Below are 20,915 nucleotides of genomic sequence, written 5' to 3' on the forward strand. Positions count from 1 at the left end.
GAATAAAAATAATATTGAATGAAAATTCGTCCTCTTTGTTGATGCGTCTTAATTTGTCGGTTCCGTCTCGAACAAGTAGACATTATCGTCCGCTTCATTTTCTGTGTGCTCTACGGTTTATTCTTTGCATAGTGCGTTTTATGTTCTATGTGTTAATTTCAATAAATATTATCACGAATTTTCCTCAGGGCTCTCTCCTCCTAAAATAAAATTTCTTCCATTAAATTACCTTAGGGAAACCACTCGCAATGCTCAGCCATAAGCACTGGGATACAGTTCGTCGACAACGTTGCGCAGTGACTTCCAAATGCTATCAGATATTCCTTTTATTTTCCTCGTTTAACTCATTTCTTTCTTGAAATATCTTTAATATTTTCCTTCTTCCTTACTAATACTTTTACGTTAAGATTTATTGTAATTTTAATTAGCTTTAAGCTCTTTTAATATCTTATTTTAACACTGTTTTTTCATATTTTCAATAGTATCACTGACCACATTTGGCTGTGATGTGGGGCATAGCTGACCGGACTGGCAAATAAAATACCCCATCGGGTTGGTGATACTATTGTTACAATGTGCTGTACTTTTTGTAGGCTATTTAATTTTAGTTGACTCTAATACTGATCTTTACCATACCTATTTTATTATATATAGATAAGCATATATATAAAAGAAAAATTCGTTAATGTAAATCGGAGTTTTCGAATAAAAAATATAAGTCTTGCCTCAAAGTGTTTTCCCTAAATATTTCCTCTAAGCATTTCCCGCAAGTATTTCTTCTATGTTTCCTATTTAATCCTTAATAGTTAGCTTAACGTTGATCATGAATGATCATTCCATATTTGCATTATTCACTTCAGTGTTCATTTTCTATTTCCTTTAATTAATGATCATTAAATTTTTGCACATTTCAGTGCTCATGCTCTGTTTTCTCTAAGCAATTTACTCTAATTATCCCTCTTTGTATTTCCGCCAAATACTTCCTCGGAGTCTTTAATACTTAGCTGAGCGATGATCATTCATGATCATTAAATATTAGCACACACTTCACTTCACTTTACTGCGCTTCACAAGTGACCCCCAGCAGGCCTGGACGACTGACTGAAGAAATGCTGCAGCTGCTGCCCTTTATATAGGGTGACCTTCACTCACTCTTCTAGTCGCTCTCAAATGTTGAGCCCGACGCCAGGTAAAGCTCGTTGCAGTCGATCTTTAAGTGACCAATGGGAACGCTCTCTGCTGCTGCCACCATTTTAGTTTCGGTATACTCTAAAATAAATGCCAAATGAATTCTCCTGCGTACATATATACAACTTAAATGATCTGTAGTTCATGTGCATTCCTTGTTTAGTTAAGCAGACAGACAGAGAGACAGACTGTGAGATAAACAGAGAGACAGACGGACATACGAATAGATACATACATGTATAGGCAATCAAATAAACAAGGTTAAATCGGCTTACCTCATCACGCTGCTTAAGAATATATTTGTTTGATAAGGCAATAGACATACTTAATGCGAATCAGATCTTTCCATAAAGATAACTTCAAGCTTTCAGAGTCAAACCTATTCAGTTGGGCGGCGCTGTACAAATACAACTACATCAGAATTTGCTAGCGATTATCAAAACTATTTCTTTGGCTTATTGCGAAAAGTTTAAATTGAAGCTAAAGGATCTATGCGGGATATTAATGCTGCAGCAAAGGATAAAGTTTGAATCTAGACTGTGTATATACTTATTATAGATGTTTGCCCGTTGTTTCTCTGTCTTGCGGCGCTGATAAATGACTTTGTTTTGCATGTGTCGGAGGATGAGGTCGTAAATATTAGCAATGGGTCAAGGAGTTGCGCAAATTTGCGTGCATTTAATGCCTGAATTGCAATTTGCATAAGCGCCGGACTTTAAGCAAATGATTAATAAAACGCACACGTTCACTTCCAGCTTGGAGTGGCGATTCAAGTAAACTGGGCGTGGCAGCGGCTGACTGTGACAGTGGCTTAGCTGGCCCACGGCCAACTTCAAATGCTAATGTCAACTGTATGCACATGTAAATCCAGCTAAATGTGACAGCCAAATGGCAATTAGTAGTAAGACGACGCTCTCGACCCGCCGGCCACTTGAAAGTTGTTCGCATGCCAGCGCAGTGTGGGTGTGCGAGGAATTGTTTTAATAGTTCGCTGCGAAGCCTTTGATGTGCATAATTCTAGCATAATCCCCTCATTAATAATTAAAGCCATAAATTTTTAAACATTTCATGCGCAGCACAATGCCCGCTGATGCCTTTGTAGCTGTCGGCGCTGTGGTGCTTTAATTAAAAAATTCTTCAGAACACACATACACACACGCATATAAGGATATGTAAATACATGTTTACTTACGTTAATGCGTTATATACATACATACATATGTACAAGTATTGCGTAATGGCTGCATTTTATAGTTGGATATATTTTAATGTAATTTAATTAAAAAATTATCCAAGCAGAAGCCATTTTTATTGTTTTTACTGTTTTTCAGTCTCGCAACTGACTGTTCGGGTCACACCTCACTTTGCACTTTATTTGCGGATTTGGCCAGGCTCTATTATTAATTGTAACGGCCGCAAGCTGCGATTGGCCGAGTGACAGTGCCAGAGAACGATTCGCAAATGATTTCAAAATGAACTTTAATTAAAATTATACTACGCCAAGTGTCTGTTGTCAATCTCATAAAGCGTTCACATTAAACGGCATTAAGTATACGCCGCGTATGCATTAAGTGCTCGCCCACTATTAAATTCACAATTGCCGAGCCCCAAAAGTTGATTAATTTGCCGTGATTTTCATAGCACACATACATACATACACATAGTATATGTATATACATATAATTATATATATCTGTTGCCAAGTAGGCAGTACTTCAATTTTGTTAAACTTGATTTATTTCAGCTCACAAATACACATAACTATATGTCTGTGTGTGTAAGTGTATTCTAATTTATGCGCTAATTATGTATGTTGGGTTCGTTATTTTGCATTTGGATTGTTCCGGGGCTATGAATAAATTAAATGCTTTTTACACAGCTACCTGCCAATTAATTAGGTTACTAAATGATTTGTTTAGCAATTTGTTTCTATATATCCACTGCGGTCTATGACATTTTAGCCAGCGATTGGGCGGCTGCCTGGCTGACGGCGTGAAACGATTTACAAATTCAGCTAAATGGGTCAAAGTTGAAATTTATTGTACAATTAGTCTACTTTGCGTTGACCACGTCACGCTCAAAATGCTGCAAAAATCTGTCTATGTGAATCATATATAAATTACTCTAATAAATAATATATAATTTATGCCATTTACTTTAATAATAAATGTATGTATGTATTTATATATGAATCTGTTTTAGCTAAGATCATGTTTAGGCTTAATCGTTAGATTACAGCTGTAGAATAGAGATTAACGGAGAGACATACAATCTGTCCTCGAGGTGTCTTTATGCAAATGCTGCCTGGCCATTGTCAATCGGCCAGCGTTTGCACACAGCCGATGCTAAATAGCAGAGGCAACAACTGGCGGTCACTGATAACGGGCGAGCAGTTGAAGTAGCCAGCAAATGGCCGAGTAATGGCTGCGGACTGCACTGAGCAGCAGGCGGTGCAGTTAAGTGTTGGTCAACTGGTACACAGAGAGAGAGAGAGGGAGAAAGACAGAGAGAGAGAGAGAGAGATGGACTCGTAGGCATAGTTTGCCTAGCAATAGCAGTTAACAGACAATTTCCAGCTGCCTAGCAGCAGGCAAAGCATAAGCCCACAAGCACATTCGTACACACACACACACACACGTACGCATTGGCATAAATAAACCACGCACATTTTGGCCTGCATGCAAATATGCAGTAATAAAGTAAATAAACGCTTACCACCCGCCATTATGTCGCTGGCAGCAACAAACACACACACACACTTACAGCTATATGAGCTGAGCGTGTGTGTGTGTGTGTATTGAACATAAAGTGCCTGGCAAACTATGCACGGCTATGATTGCAAAACACGACTGCAATTACCTGGCCTGCCGGGCAGAACTCACTCACACACACACACACACACACACACACACACACACACACTCACACACATACACACAGTGAGAGAGAAGCGCTGACATGCTCGCGCCTGCATTTATGACAGCAGCTTGTGCTGGGGGCGCCGCAAAGTAGGCAACGATAATGGCATAAATTCAATGAATAAACATAAAATGGCAAGCACATAAAGCGCACATACATATGCACATACATATGTACCTATGTGTGTGAGAGTGTGTGGAGTCATAGTAGCAACAACAGCAACAACAATACCAACATCCGCATAGCAGCGGAAAAATATGTATTAGCCCCAAAGTTTACTAACAAAATTAATTATGCGAATTAAGCGTAGTAAAAGCACTTTAAGCAAGTTAACCCCCAACCGAACGCCCAGCTCTCGCCACACCCACACCATTTATAACATGTGCCGCATTTTGTGCCGTGTCACAGTCCATAGCACAGGAGCAGCAGCAGCCGTAGCAGCAGCCGTAGCAGCAGCCTCAGCAGTTGGAGCCAGGGACGTTGGCATTGTTCAATTTATGCGTATATGGTCTTTACTCTGAAGTTGTTGTTGTTGTTGTTGTTGTTGTTGTTGTTGTTGTGTTGGGTGTATTGTGTTAGCCAGTTAGTAGTTTGCGGACACAAAAGTAGGCCAAGCATCCAGGAGCCAGACTGGGACTCGGACTACAGCTATAGCTAAAACTCGAGCTCGGTTGCAAGCCAGCAACTGGCGTTGCCCCTGCCCCTGCCACTGCCCCTGCCGCTGCCTGGAAGTTGTTTATTTAAGTGTGAAATTTGAGTGCAGCGCTGCGTAATGTGTAAGACCCAACGACGAATATTTAGCGTTATGTTGCGGCAGTGCGAGATAAGCGGCGTGGACCTTAATAACCGACGCGTTGCGAATTCCCATAATCATAAATCGACTCGCCGCCGTTCGCCTGCCACATATTAGATAACAGGACAAAAAAAAAAAGGAGAGGAAAACTAACGGTAGGGTACGGTCGTGGGCGCCGCAAAAAATGTTGCACTTTTCTATTTGTTTTTTTTTTTTGCGCTTTTCTGTACAATGCAAGTACAATATGAAAAAAAACGAAGAATTAAAAGCTAACTGTTACAAACGGCTTTTCGGCGCCATCGCCAGCCGTACGAAATAAAACAAAATGGCGGCGCTCAGCTGACGCCAGTTGGCAGCGCTGCCTTTGGCTGCTTGACGCCATGCCAAATTAGCTAAGAGTCGGGCCAGTCATTTAGTTAATTGCAGCACAGAAATGTCGCGTTGACTTGGCAAACTCACTAAATCACACTGAGCTGCGTTTTAAATTGAAAACATAAATATCGCCAAGCAATAGTGGCTAAAAAAAAAACCACACACAAACACACACACACACATACTATGATTACAATAAACATTAGTTAGTTAGTTGTTTTTATATTTAATTCTTTTGTTTTTATTTTAATTTGTTGTTGTAAATATTGTCACACACAATAGAATTTTAAGTGCTTTGTAATTGTGGCTTCGAGTATCAATTGAAACAAGCGAGTGCCACGAGGTCGGCATAAATTGTGCCACTTGAAATGTTTTGCGGTTGACTATTGTAACATCCTGCAAAAAAGTTTACTGTGAAATGAGCAAACCTATAGCTGTCACAAAAAACCCATGAAAACACTTGGCATGCAGCACTTGCAAATTGTTTTTATAATATTTATGTAGTGTATATATTTTATATATTTTAATATTAATATTTAATATTTGAAAGACATGATGAGCTGAACTGAGCAAAGTGGTAAACATGATTTGTTAGGTAGAATATTGTGTATTGAATTCATTGACTACAGACAGACCAAGGAGCTCTTCTGTCTGTCTATGTATATATGCTTAGGTCAGGCATAATGAGAGTTTGTTTATTTATATTTATGCCAGGAAAAATATAAATTCAAATATAAATTCAAATATACACGTAACATAACAAGCACTTTATTAAATACTTATATTAAATAAAGTGCTCTAAATTACTCTAATAATTTGCTTTTATATGAGTATGCCAATCTAAATGTATATTTACTTCCATTAATGCATTTCACTTAGCTGAAATTTAAAAAATTACTTTATATACATAAATACTTGTTTGTGTATATATTTTGTAAATATTTTAGATTTAGTAAAATCCTGAATATAACTAAAATTGCCAGAGAGAGAGATTATTGCAGTAAAAAATTACTGAATTAGTTTTGGTAACAAAGAATCCTTAGTAACTTAACCAGCTTTTGTTTTATAATCATGGCAATCATGTTTTATAATCATAGCTGCTGGCTGTATCTCGATGTCTGTAAATGAGCGTATATTACACACATACACACGTAAAATTCAGAGAGCAATCGACTGAGTCGGTTCTTCAACGTGGATCGTTTGCTTGTGACCCGAACTCGCTCTGCTCTTTTTCCGATCCCTTTTGGGGAGTTAAATGAAGTAAAACGTCTTGTATGCATGGGTATCTGTGTATGTATTGGTATGCCTTCGATTGTTCTCTTCGCTAAACACATCATTGGGATCGTGATTTCAATTTATGAATGTGAATATAAAGAGTTTTTGAGTTCCCACTAACTTAGTGTGTCTCATTGTGCGAACGTCAGACGTATTGCTTCCCAAATGATGTCCATTAAAAGACTTCATACGAATAGTTTAACTCAAGGCTCTCCATAGAGAATACAAACGAAAAACTATGAAGTCAAATGGAAGTTGCTCAGAGCGAGAGCGAGTGAATGTAATTCGCTCAGTTGATTTTATAATACAAAATCATACAAAATCAAACAAAGCAATTCAAATATTAACTTGTTAGATTCTTTCTGCATTTTAGACTACTTAATAATGACTGAAATCAGTAAAATATATGTATATATTTTTCTTAAGAGAAGAAGATATTTAGTATGCATTCAACATAGGTAGGGTTTATGATATGTTATAGTCTTGCAAAAGGAATGACGATGGCTTCTAAGTGCTCTTGAGTTGATATTCCTAGTCACTTGCTCGGGTTGCTTGAGTGAGAATTTATTTTATCTGGTTGTATTTTATTTATTGTTTTGGACACTTTCTTGCGATATTCTTGGTTATCATATACCAAGTGATTTTCCCCTTTTATTGATTTACATATGAACATAATTTCTACTGCACCAAACACTATAGTCGAAGTTACTTACACAGGCAGTAATTATCGTCATCCCCTGCAGACGATTCCACAGAACTAAAATGTTTATACATATTTGCTTTTTTTTATAGAATCGACTGCTATAAAAAACTTTTTCTCAAGCGAAAGAAAAATATGTGTATTTCATATTTTACTTTATTTTTTCCCAAGCTTATGCAAATTACACTTATAATGAACTCTTTTCATGCTTAAGCCGTACATTTATCTGCTTGTCGAGTTTTCTGGGCGCTTCTGACTCGACGATTGAATCGCCTCTAATTAGCGGGCAAAGTTAAACAAAAATCAGCGAAAAATCAGCTTTCAATATGGTGTGGCATATGCCCAGATAATTAATTAGCGCTCGCTCGACTGATTGGTAAGCAACGGCGACGACGACGACGACGACTATGGAGTGGGCCCCAACAATTAGCCAAGCTTCCAGTCGGGGCCCAGCACAATGGCAGGCAATGATGAAGCAGCCTGTGCAGCGTTTGCTTGATTTTCATTTGGTCAACTGGGCAACAGCAACTTGCTGTTGCGCCCACATTAACTGGGCGTGGCAGATTTACTTGATATACTAAAAACGTTTTTATTTGCTTTGCTGCCCTTTGCCTTTGTAGCAAGCTCCACAGTGTTATTTCTGTTGTTGGCTGGCTGCTTGGCTGGCTGCTTGGCTGGCTGTGTAGCTCGCTTGTGCGCTTGTTTCTCGAAAAATAATGACTGCACATTAAGTATACGTCAAACATGACACACGCACAAGTGCACACAGGCACACACAACAACAACACACACACACACAATGAGCATGCCATCCTAACATAAAGCAAGTAAAATGTCAACAAATGACAACAGAAATATGATGCAAATGGCTCATGTAAGTGGTTCTTGCCGCCAACATTTATAAAAAGGGACAACTGACAATGCAGCAGCGACAACACAGAAACATCCACTGCGTATGGCTGCCCTTTCCTCTCCTTTCCTCTCCTTTCAGGGGGAACTAAAGCTTCAAAGTCTGTGCTTACAAATGCATATTTGTAAGTACAAGAAGTTCTATTTTACTTAGAAATTTGTCATTTAACGCCGTTCCACAGTGTGCGCTGTGGAAATTAGCTGGTATGCTGGAATCGCGCATACGCCACGTTGGCTGCACAATGGGCGTAAGTGAGTGCGGGCAGGACTCATGTCAAGAGCAATTTCCATGTCAACGAATGGCTTTAAATCGCCTTGAAACTCCTTTACCTCAGCGTCACTTACTCTCCCTCTCACTCACTCTCTCTCTCTCTCTCTCTCGCTCTCTCTCTGTCTTACTCTGCATGGCAATTAAAAGCACATTTCATATAAATTGTTTGCATGCGCTGCTTTCTGCTTTGCCAGGACACGCAAAGCAAAGTCTGAAAGGGCTTCTCATAGAAGCAACACGAATGACATTTTCTTAAATTCTGTTCGGTTATTAAGTGGCTGTTGCTAAAGTGCATTCGGCCCTCATCTGGCCGCCTGCTAATCCCAGTTATGTGCGTTAAATCAGCAGCCTTATCATCATTATTTGTACAAAATAATACTGGCCAGAGCGCCGCACAGACACAATTTGCCGATTTGTGGCGAGCAAAATGCCCCAAAGCCAGAGTCTGTCTGCCTGTCTGTCCGTCTGCCAGTCAGCTTGGTCAGCCAGTTAGTCAGTTGGCCAGCTAGACCACACTTGACCACATTGATATTCCATGCTTGATGCGCGCTGCTGTTGCGATTGGTCATTGATGCTGCTCTTTGCCGTTGCTGCTGCTGCTACTAACGATAGATGTCCTTAAGCCAATATACACAGACTCACACACACACACACACACACGCTGTGTGGACAGTGCCACACAAAAATATTTATCTATATGGCGATATATAGCGAGTCTCTGCCAAAAATGTTGCCGAAGCAACGTCGAAGCTTTGTTAACTTTTTACGTTTAATGAAATCAATTCACAAGTCACGTTGCTGCCGGACAATAAATACATCAGAGTCCATTTAATAAAATCATGATGTGCACTTTGCCATGATATACGAACACACACATACTCTATAGCGTATATGTATATACTTATATATATAATATAATGTAATATAATATATATACGTATCGATTCTATATTGTAAACAACTTTTTATCTCATTGGAATGCCGCATATGGCTTGCTCATATATACCGGCGGATAGCCTCCTCTCTCCTCTCTCTCTCTCTCTCTCTCTCTCTCCACCCAAAAAAGAAGAAAACTTTTCTCTGCTTGTGTGCTTGTGCGCTTCGGCGTGTGCTTGTGTGGGTATTTACCGAGCTCTATATCAATATCAATTGCGCGATAAGTGCAGCACCGCCAAACCTTAAATCAAAATCCGCATGAACAACTGCTTGGGCTCTGTGGCAATTTGTTGTGGCTTTTGGCTTCCATTTGCAGCTCATTATATACATAAATATAATTTTATATATACAGCCAGCGAGTTTCGCCAACTCATTTTTATTTGGCAGATCTGGGGCTTTCTACTCTCCTACGGGAGCAGTGCGAAACTATGTAGTATTATATTCCGAGGCATTGGGCAATTTGCTTGACATTTGAGCTCTGGATAATCGATGAGACTGGCTTTAATGTAATTCATCCGAATACTTGACTATAAATAGTTTTAATTTCAGCACATTAAAGAATATTCAGCTTGGGGTAGGTTGAGTGACAAGAAATGCCCTGAAGCATAAATTACTCGATATGTTTGCATACTCAGAATATTTAATGTATATTTATATAGATATGACTTATAATCGTTTTTATATTAGCCGTGGGCCTCTGCCAATGGCTTAACTCATAAGTAAAAATTATCAAAAATTTTAATACTTTAAGCAAGCAAATGATTTATTAAAGACTCTTTGAATTTTGGTGCTTGAATAAAAATTCATTAATTATTAAAATATTCTCAGTTCTATAATCACTGTATGGACTTTCAATTTTAAAAATATTAATCGTTAAGGAAAATTTACACTTAATTTGCTCAAGCCAACAAATGCTTCAATTTTAATTCGAAGATTCTTAATTGTTAACAAGAATTTATACTAAATTTCCGCAAGCTAATAGCTGCTTCATTATTTCCTAATTTAAGTCCCAAACTACGGCTCCATTATACTCAAGGCAACGTAATATTAAATTCTTAGTTAATGCACTTTTTACAAATTCTAATTTATATTAATTGGGTTGGATATAAACAGTAATCGGCATAAGTATGTTGACCAAATAAACTGCTTGTATATTTTTTTCCTTTAACTAAAATTATTTTTTATAATATTTGTATTTTATTAAATTTTTGATTAGATGTATAAGAAAAGGAGTAGATGATTTTTTTTTAAATAAATATATACATATATATCTAATAAATCTTTTTTAAATCCATAAACAATAAATTATTCGTAAAAACTGGAATAGATATTAATTTTTAAATGTTTTTAATAACTGTGTCCCAGTATTTCAACTGTCATATAGTCAGCCACTGATAACGACTTTCACAGTGCAAATAGTGGGCGCAGAGCTGTGCCCAGTATTTGTCTCTATGGCACAGACTTGGCAATACGCTTGCGCAGTACGGAACGTGCTGTTATGCCACTTGCTATTTGATAATACTATACTGGCATTGCTCTTATCAGCAGAAGGCGGCAGGCGGAGGGCTGACTGCCTCCTGCTGACTGTAACTGTGCTACGCGCCGCTCTCTTTGGGGCCGCAGTTCGATTTGCAAGTTTTCGAAATGTGCTCTTCTGCTCTTAGTAGGACACGAATCGCGTGCTTCGTATCACAGATTCGCTGTTCAGCTGCGGACGAGCGTGTGGCAGACGAGCCGAGTGCAGCTTCGGGTCCGGCGAAGCACGAGCCCATCTGACTGCGTGCAGCCTCCTCGCCTATCTGACGCGTAGCACGCAAATCAGTTGGTAGATGCGTGGCGAACGTTGAATTTAACGGTCGGTTTGGCAGTGAAAGTGGCTGAAACGCTCAAGTCTATTGTCTCGATGCTGAGCAGCCTCCTGTACGTTGTCGCAGACTCCATAATAAAATCAAGCATTAAGTGTACTCAAATATAGCAAGTGAATAACATTTGATTTTTAAAGTGAACGAGCAAATACATAAAGTGAAGGCTCATGAATACAAATAAATATATGAAAATAAAAGAAAATACAAATAAAAACTTCAGATTATTATCTACGCAAAGCAACTTATGTGCTGGTCAGACACGGAGTGCCACGGAGTTCTAGCGTCCTCAAGCAGCTGGTAAATATATACGCTTTAAGTTTTGTGCACTATAAAGTGGCATAAATGATGGCCCTTTGCGGCACTTTAAACATTTCGCATACACAGCTCACGCATTAAATTATATATTTTGTGTTGTGGGCCATGCTACAGCCGGTCTACGCGTCGTATACGCAATTCCAGTTTGTTTGTGACTAACTGACTGTGCGCCAGCTGGCGAGTTGATTTTATTGGTTTGTTGTTTGTTTGGCTGGCTGGTGAGCTGGCTGCTTGGCCATCGCCTTGTTAGTTTATTTGTTTGTTTACTCGGCGTAAATGCTAAAAGCTAAAGCGCTACAAGTCTACGGCTGAGAGCACAACAATTTTTATTAATTTTTATTATGCCCGAAATAGTTTGAGCAGTCCAAGTTGAAACTTGGCCGTTGGCCGCTGTCCGTTGGCCGTTTCGTGTCCATTTGGCATCATCAATTTGCCAACTTTTGCAGAATGATTGTTGATTTTGTTTGATCTGTCTTGCGATGTTGTTGTTTACAGCTGTTGCTGTTGCCGTTGCCATGACTTTGCTATTGCCATTCCCGTTGCTGGTGCTTGCTGTTGGTGTTGTTTTTATTTGATTTTAGTGCTTTGCGAAAGTCAACATTCGTTAGCTAAAATTTTGCTCACGTTCCATTCGACCGAGTTCTCAATTTCATGAGTTTTGGTGCTGTTCGCTTTTATTTGTTTAGCTGCTAAGTCCTCGCTGTCTACGTCGCTCGCTATCTCGCTCTTGCTCACACTCCCACCTCTCACTGTCTCCTTCTCTCTAATAGCAAAAACAGCTCCAATAGCAGCTATCTTAGTTCCAATTCCATTTTCATTTCCATTCCAGCTTCAACTCGTTGTCCCCGTATTTGTTTTTCTCAACTGCATGGTGTTATTTACTCACTGCACACACATACACACTACCTCATGCATGGCGCACACTTAGTCCATATGTATACATCTATATGCTTGTGCATTGATATTTGTAGCTTCTGGTGTGTGGTGGCTCTGTCCTTAAGATTATTTATGTGGTGATTAGCTCTGCTGAATTATTGCGTAAATTATCAAGTGTGCTATAAAATTTCACTGCTATTTATTTGCACAACTTTTAGCGTGGATCACGTACCACGCCAACCAGCAAGCATTAGCCCCCCACCGCTCAGCAGTCACCACCCAATGCCCAACCCCACGCCAACTCTTGCCTTGGCCTCCGCGCTCGTGGCTCATGTGTCTCGTTCGGCTTTGGGCTTAGTTCGTGCGAGCGTAACAAATCGCGTAAGTTTCATTTAAAGTTGTGCCGAATTGAGAAATGAAGCGAACGGTATTAATTATGCGGGATATGGCTTGGCTTATGGCTGGCATCAAACGGTTATATGAGCATATTGAACATTTAGCTTTGGATGAGCTCTTTATATGAATTGCTAGATATCGTTTGTCGACTGACGGATGGACTGGGAAACTGATATACTAACGAGCTTTGAAGCCGATATCAAATAATAAATTGTCAAGAACATGATTATAAATATTTTAGATTAAAAAAAAAAAAAATTAAGTTATTAAACACAAAAAATAAATTATAAAAAACTAATAATAAAAAAGTAAATAAAAGCTAAAAAAAAATAATAGATTAAATAACAAGAAAATATTAATTCGTTAAAAATATTCAATAATAAATAAAATTTAATTACCTACTATTTTAAAATTAACTCAATAATAATTTATATGTTGAAAAAAAAAAACATAAATAATAATATTATTAATAATAATGATAAATGAAAATGATGATAATTAAATAAATAATAATAAAAAAATAAATTTTAAAAATACACAAATTAATATATATATATAAATATATTTTTAATAATTGAAATTTATTGAATTAATATTCAATAAATTAATATTCATATTAATTTATTATATGAGTAATTTACCTAACTAGCAACTTTATTTTTGGATTTTATTTTTCCTCTGTATTTTGCTGAATTACTTTTTTGATAAACTACAAAAATAAACCATTAAATATCCTGGTTTATTTGAGTCTTAAATATAAATAGACTTTATAATACAAAATAATAATTTTAATTCATATTTTTTTGCAAACAATAAGAATAGTTATAATAACATTTAATAATATTTTATACATTATACATTTTTTTTTTTCATATCCCTCATCTAAAATTGAAATGGCTTGCAATGAAATGTTATTCATTGTTACTTCCCATCAATCGTATAATCATAGCAATGAGAAACAGTTAGCAAGTTGTCAAAAGTTTCCAAGCATCAAAGTATCTCTAATATCCATACATAAATCTTATTTAATGAGGAATTACGATAACTGGCTGTTCACATCGTCTTGCAAATTGTTAGAATTCCTGATTAATTTAATACGTTTCGCTTGCAGAATTTGAGTTGTGCAGTTATTTAATATAGCTATTATAGAGGCCTGGGCTTGGGCTGCTTAATTAGCATACATTTTTGGCTCTATTACGCCCAATTTTGCTATCATTTGCCCATTTTTGGCTCGCCTGGTGGAATTGTATACCACAAGCCTTGGTTGAGCTCAACTTGGCTTGACAACTAATTGCCTGAGCTCTGAACAAATTAATTACATTGAAATAAACACGAATGGAAGGCAGGAAACAAACCTGACCAGGCCGCAGGCAGCCGGAGCAGGAGTAGCAGCAGCAGCAGGAGCAGTCACCACAGTGCCAATGACAGCAGACAATGGCAGAAACAAAGCAACTTAATTCAATATTACTTACGAGCTGATGGCTACTTTAAGCTGCTTACGATAATGCTCAGGCACACGCACGCAAGCCCGATGCTGAACATGGGTTATAAATTTCAATGAGTTTGCCACCAAAACAAAATCATTAACTTTGCAGCAAAACCAATGAATGTACATGAACAGCAAAATTCACTTCGTTGTGGTAGTGAAGTGGACAGCGGGGAAATGCGCCAGTGGGGCAGTGTGACAGTGAGGCTGTGGATCTGTGGGCCAGTGTGGCCTAGTGGGCGATTACAGCTCTATTTCGGTAGCACATTTAGGCTCGGCCACAAATTGGTATGATATCACAGTGTAATGAAAGTTAAAGCCAAATTTAATGCTGGGATTAGCGATAACAGCGATGGCCACGAAGTTGATGTCTGGCGGCTCGTCCAGCCGTTTGCATATGCCAAATGCCTAATGATTTATGACTGCGACCAAGCAGTAAGTTACTGCCCCACCTCGCACCACTCGCACAGCCGACTGCCCGTCTGCTGACTGCTAAAATGCGCTAAAAAAAGCAAAAGTGCCACAAGAGTCGGGTCAGTTGTTGTTGCGGGAGGGGCTGAGAGCAAAGGGTGAGCGTCGCTCAGCAGAGTAAATTCAATTTTACGTTTCACAACTCAGCATGATTCCTATCAAAGTTGAGGTTGGCTTCGTAGCCGGCTGGAGCCACCCGTTGGCTGCCCACATCATGCACCGCAGCCTGATTACCTCGGTTCTGCCAGTGTCCCTCGTGACACGCTGTGTGTGTGTGTGTGTGTGTGTGTTTGCTGTATCTACTTAGGTCTAAGCGTTATTGTGGGCTGCCCAAAAGCAGCAAGCAAAATACAAAAATAACAAAATTGAAAAAATAATAAAAACAATCACTGAAAAACTTGTTAAGCATCAAAGAGCACTTTCCCAGTGCTCCACGAAAGTTCAGCTGGCTTTTTGTGTGTTATTTGAATACCCTGTAATTGGATACAAGTCGGGGTAGTTAGAAAGAAGAAATTCACAAGAAAAGATTTACCTTAAAATTATAAATAATTAGTTTGGAAACAAAGGTAAATTCAATTATAGATACAAAATAATATAAATAACAATTTTCACATTTACATTGAAGTCAAATTCATAGCATACTTTTAAGAGCAGATTGACTTGAATTTCATTCGCTTTGTTATCTGTGCTCAAGGAACATTTTGAATGTCCGAATCTATATACAATTTTATTTGCCAGCAAACGTTAGCTGCTTCAATATACTTATATATATAAATATTTGTTTCTTTTCTTTTCTTTTTTTTTTTTGTAATTTTGTAAACTTTCACGAGGGCATTGTGGCGCTCTCGTTTTGAAGGGAGTTTTGGACTTTCAGCAAATTACTTGCTAATAGCTTTCACTCGGAGAAGTTGATGCAACTTTAATGAGCGGCGCTTGTAAATTGTTGTTAATACGGGAAATTAATAAGTCAAGCAGCCATCAGTTGGCAAAGTGAAAAGTTGAATCAATTGAAAAAGTTGCCAAGTTTTAGAGCGTATTATTATTAAGTATGTAATAGCTAAAAGAGCCTTTTAGCGTTAGAGAGATGAGCTGTGAAGGCGAACTACCCGATTCAGCTGGATGCTGTGATGGGTGGGACGCGACTGCGACTGCGATTGCAGTCGCGCCAAGAGCAGTCAACTGTAAAAATATTGGCAAATGTCAGAAAACTCAAACACTGCGAGCATTTGACATAAATCCTTATCATCCTTTGTGCACAAATTGACATTGCACTTGTAAGGCGATTGGCGAGACTTGCTCAAGCAATCGAGAGTGCGCCCCACCAGCACCCACTTCGCGCATTTCAACTGGAAATCTGAGGCATTGTTTTTTACGAACAATATTCGAGCACGCTGCTGCTCCATGCTGACTTATTGGTAGTTCAATGTGTGCAGCAGCTGTTGGCTGCTGGCTGCTGGCTGCTGGGGCTTTGCCTTCCTCCATTTGGCAGTTTGGCACGTCTTGTGTCGCAGGCAGCTGAATTAAAATTCATAATGTTGATTTTAGCAGAGTTAATGTTGAAATATTCAAGCTGGCGGCTTAGTTGTCGCACATCGCATAGATTAGCTGTCTCGAACGTAATGCTAGTCAAAATCTACGCCATGGCAATTGCCGGGCTGACATTTTATTATGCGGCACGCAAACACTTCGGCTACCTATAGAGAGCTGCCATTCGAGACCCCCTCCCCCACGCTCAACATGACGTTATTAAATTATGCGGAGATTTGTGCTCATTTTTTGGTCTCTTGACGTTTTAATGATGAGCCAGCATCCTAAGAGCGCTGTCTGCCGACTGCTGCTTGACTAGGCCAAAATTAAATTATTTTATTGCCGGAAATTCATTAAATCCTGCTTTCACGCAACTTTCAGCACACATTTCCAGCATGCCCAAGTAGGAATGAAAATTGAAGCTCTCTCCGCACATCCGTCAATTTGGCGCCCTGTTGGGCTTGTTTACGGCTGACAGACGGGCTGTGGCATTGATTGAACCTCTGCAGAGGTTCGCTGGCTTTTATTAGTACGTGTCGCTGTGGCCGACTCAATGCTAAATGGCTTGTTGCTTTAAATACGCCCGGGGATGGATACGTTTTGTCGGCGGCGCTTTAAGGCGATAATCCGGGACAGACACAATACGTAGAAGCCGAGGCCGGCAGTCACAGACAGAGCGGTTTTATTTATGCTTTTGACATGGTGCGCCTTTAAAGTGGGTGGGCCAGCCAGAAGCTAAGCCTTCAAACCAAAACAATCATCAAATAGAATCATAAAAACAGTTAGCAACGATAATAAATTTGAAACAGAAGCATAAAAGCGCTTCCACGTGGCAGCCGAGCGCGACATAAAATACCATCGATTCGCTTACCTATATACATATACAAATATACACACATACACAAATAGATGTATGTATGTATGTGTGTGTGTGTGTACAGCAAATTTATGCGACATAAGAACCGTCGCAGCTATTTGCTAGCTGGCAGCCTCTCTGCACCGAAGTAATCCCTGCAAATCAGCAGTTTTGCTTTTGGGACACACCAAAAATGTCGAATAATAAATCTTGAAACAATAAAAAGAAAAGGACAAATTTACATTTTTATTAAGGCAAAAAAGCAAATGGAATGCAATCGATGCTGCCGTCCAATAATTTAATGCTCGCCCTCTAAGCGCACACCTTGCGTATACGTAATCTGACTCACTGTCCATCCGATTGAAATTGCAGCGCATAAAGTCCGCGTGGCGAACAGCCATAAGTGCCATAAGTGCATGTTAATAAATCATCTGAATGCTAATAGATTTTATTTATCCATTTTATGTGCGTTATTTACAACTAAGACGCGCGACACTGGAAATGGACGCCAGAAATGCGGAGATAAGCACTGTGTGTTTGGCAGAGTCTGAAAAAATATGAAGACAAATCGATGGGCGACTGCGGACATGTTTTATGACACTCTCACTACTCAATAAACTCAAGGAAATAACATATTAAAGACTCTTGATTGCTATTTCAATGTTGAGCTGGCATTGGCCGAAATATATTATATAATATAATATGTACATATATATGTGTCTTATCTCTTAGAATATGCTTATCAAATCAGTCTCTATTATTATGCCCGCCCTAATTGCGTTTGCATAATCAAAACACTTGTTTACTTCAATCTTTTTAATTAAATATCCCACATTAACTTAGCGCCCTGCCACAAAAATATAATTTATATAATTTTCATTAGGTTACGAAGGCCAATTTCGCCGCCCACTCAGAGAGCCCGGCCCAAACATTCTGAGACATACAAATTGCGTTAATTTTTTACCATGAAGCATGGGAAAAATTGCTCAACATTTAATAAAAATATATATATATGTATATACATATATATGTATATATCTTTTACATTGCTCCCTTATGATTTCGACAACAAGTACAGCAACAACAACAACAGCAACAACGTAATTTTTAAGTACTTGACATCAAAATTTCAGCAACACGCTCAATGAAATCCTACTCCAGCTCGAGCAGCAACACGACAAGGCAATGCCCAGCTGAAAAATTAAACTTACGGCGCAACGCACGCGAAAATTTGTGCTCCAGTGACCAAGAAGGCCGCATTGTTGTTGTTGTTGTTGTTGTTTCGTTAGTATTTGCTGGTGCAGCAGTGCCGTCCACTGATGTTTATCATAACCGCCTACAAGAAGAACAACAACATCTATGGCGGCCATAGCAGAGGCTTCATGGCGAAAGCCACAGCAACAATATGGTTACTGCTGCTGCTGCTGTTGCTGGTGGTGGTGGTAGTGGTGGTGGTGGTGCTCGCTGCCGCGCCCTGCCAAATAATTTGCTGCCAGGCGCAGCTAATGACCAGCTTGTGTAAGTGCGACGAAAACCATAATAGCAACGACAACGACAACGACAACGACAACGACGATGACGACGCCAGTGAAAAATCAGGACAGCAACTGGCAACTGGCAAGCAGAAGCCGCCGTCCCCTCTCCTCGCTCTAGCCACGTCCACAGCCAGCAACAACCACAACAACAATCACAAGTTTTGTTACAAGCAAAATGATGGGCATGAATTCATCATGGGAGGGCTCTCTAGCCGGCTGCGTGTCCTGCTGCCCATCCTGCTGCCGTGTAGCCTTTGTGGAGCAAATTTAAAATAAAGTAACGACACAAAGTCGACTCTGAGAGAGGGCGAGAGTGAGAGAGAGTGAGAGAGAGGGCGGGGAACAGAGAGTGGTCAGATAGCTAGAGGAGCTGAGACGGCATCGTTCGCTAATTTTATGCTCTTTTGTGATTTTTGTGCTCGCCCGCCAGCTGCTGGACACACCCCGTGGTGATGTTTAGTGCCAGCCTTTGGAGCCAGGGCTGCTCGTCCCGTTTGTCCTGCCGCAGCCGAATGCAAACTTTGCGCGCTTTTGTCATTAGCGTTGATGGCTCTGACGTGGGCCGAGGCATCCGGAGCGTTGCCTTTTTGTCCGCTTTTCATGTGTTGCGGTCGCCGTTTTGTTGTTGTGTTTTGGTTTGTGGTCCCGCCAGCTTGGTTACTTTTAATGAGCGAGGCGTGGGCGGCTCGGTCGTGGGGTGGTTGGGCGGCTTGGGGTGTGAGGCGTGAGCTGTGAGGGCGTGGCATGGCCACGTTTTGGGCGCTCATTAAGTCGCGGTTATGCAGCTTTATTTTTGTTCACTTTCAACTTACTTTTAATGTGATGAAAGTGAATTATTTGCAAGAGAAGCAAATTTTATGTTGTTCTGTTTTTTGTTTCATTTATTCCTTATTCTCTTTTCGTGTTCATTCTCATTTCTGACCTGCGCTCTTAATGTGGCATTAAAGCGTTTCGCAAGTAATACAACCAGCGAATAATCATGCTCATTGAATATAATCGGAATTTGGTTGCAGCTCATAAAAATACATTTAAGCTGCTTTGCTGCAGTCCAACCAAGGAATTAATTAACATTTTTCGCTTAAAGTGAAACTTTTGAATATACATTTCATATATAATTATGAGCGTGCGCTTTAGAAAAGTTGCTTGACGGGGGAAAAAAAAAAACCCAAAAAAAGGACAAAAATGAAATTTACGTTTGATATTAAATGCGCGATGAGAAAAATGGAAATGCAAATGCAAATGCAAATGGAAATGGAAATGCGAATGCAAATGAAGTGAAGTGTGCATAGATAATTGGTTGCACATGACGCAGAGGACTTAAATATCATTTTCTCTTAAATTGCACTCAATTTGAATCATCTGCGCAAACATTTTTGCTGGCTCAGGGCGTTGCACTGCCTGGCAAAGCATTTGAAGTCTTTTCTTAAATTGTTTGCAATGCAATTTATGCAAATTTTCGTGCAAGGTAAATGTAAATAAACAAATTGCAAAGTTGCTTCAACTATTGCTATCTCCCTCACCGCCCGCGCTAGCTGTCCCAGTCTGTTTCGTTTACGTTCACGTTCACGTTCCCGTTCTGTTGCTGTTGCTGTTGCCTGTTTGTTTGTTAAGCAAATTTTCTTTAATTAGTGCGCCAAAGTGTATGCAACAAGCTCGCAAAGCGCCAAAGCACAGATGCTCTTCAGAGCGGCTGCGGTAAAGCGTCTAGGGGGAGAGGGGGGCGGGGCAGCAGAGCGTGTGGCAGAAGAGTTGGGGCTAACAGTAACACTGTTACAAGTTACAACTAAGTGTAGTTCTAACTGAACAACACGCCCTCTCACTCTGCGCCCCTCTCACTCTCTCTCTCTATCTGTGTGTGTGTGCACTGATGTATGTGTGTGTGTGTGTGTGTAGCTGGTTATGTTGTTTTCAGCATAATTTCAATGGCAGGCGGCCTAGTTGAAACTTTTCGTTGTAGCCCAGAGCAACGCTAATGCCGCAGCAATTACTAAGTACACACACACACGAACACACACACACACATAGCCAGATGACTATAAAACATTGTCGGCATCCGCGCTGAATTGAGCTAATATTATAGTTGCGGCAGACAAAGTCATGATACAGTTATTGCCCCAGCATGCGGTCGCCAGTTGCTTGGCTAATTAGCATGCTCAGCTGTGGCTACAAATATTATTGCCTGCGAGCAGTCAAATGCTGTGCTGATTTCAAGACACGCCACTTAA

At 39.6% G+C, this 20,915-nt stretch overlaps 1 protein-coding gene across 1 annotated transcript in view; it reads left to right on the plus strand.

Annotated features, from left to right (window-relative positions):
• The first annotated feature begins 11,172 nt into the window (after positions 1-11,172).
• Positions 11,173-20,915, plus strand: part of beat-IIa (beaten path IIa) — a 48,432-nt gene continuing 38,689 nt past the window's right edge. The window contains exon 1 of the mRNA XM_018097961.3: positions 11,173-11,525. The gene's annotated coding sequence lies outside the window, so the exon portion shown is untranslated. The remainder of the gene's footprint in view (positions 11,526-20,915) is intronic.

The sequence above is a fragment of the Drosophila navojoa genome, chromosome 2, assembly GCF_054131105.1.
Source record: "Drosophila navojoa isolate 15081-1374.11 chromosome 2, UAZ_NAV_1.0, whole genome shotgun sequence".
NCBI lineage: Eukaryota > Metazoa > Arthropoda > Insecta > Diptera > Drosophilidae > Drosophila > Drosophila navojoa.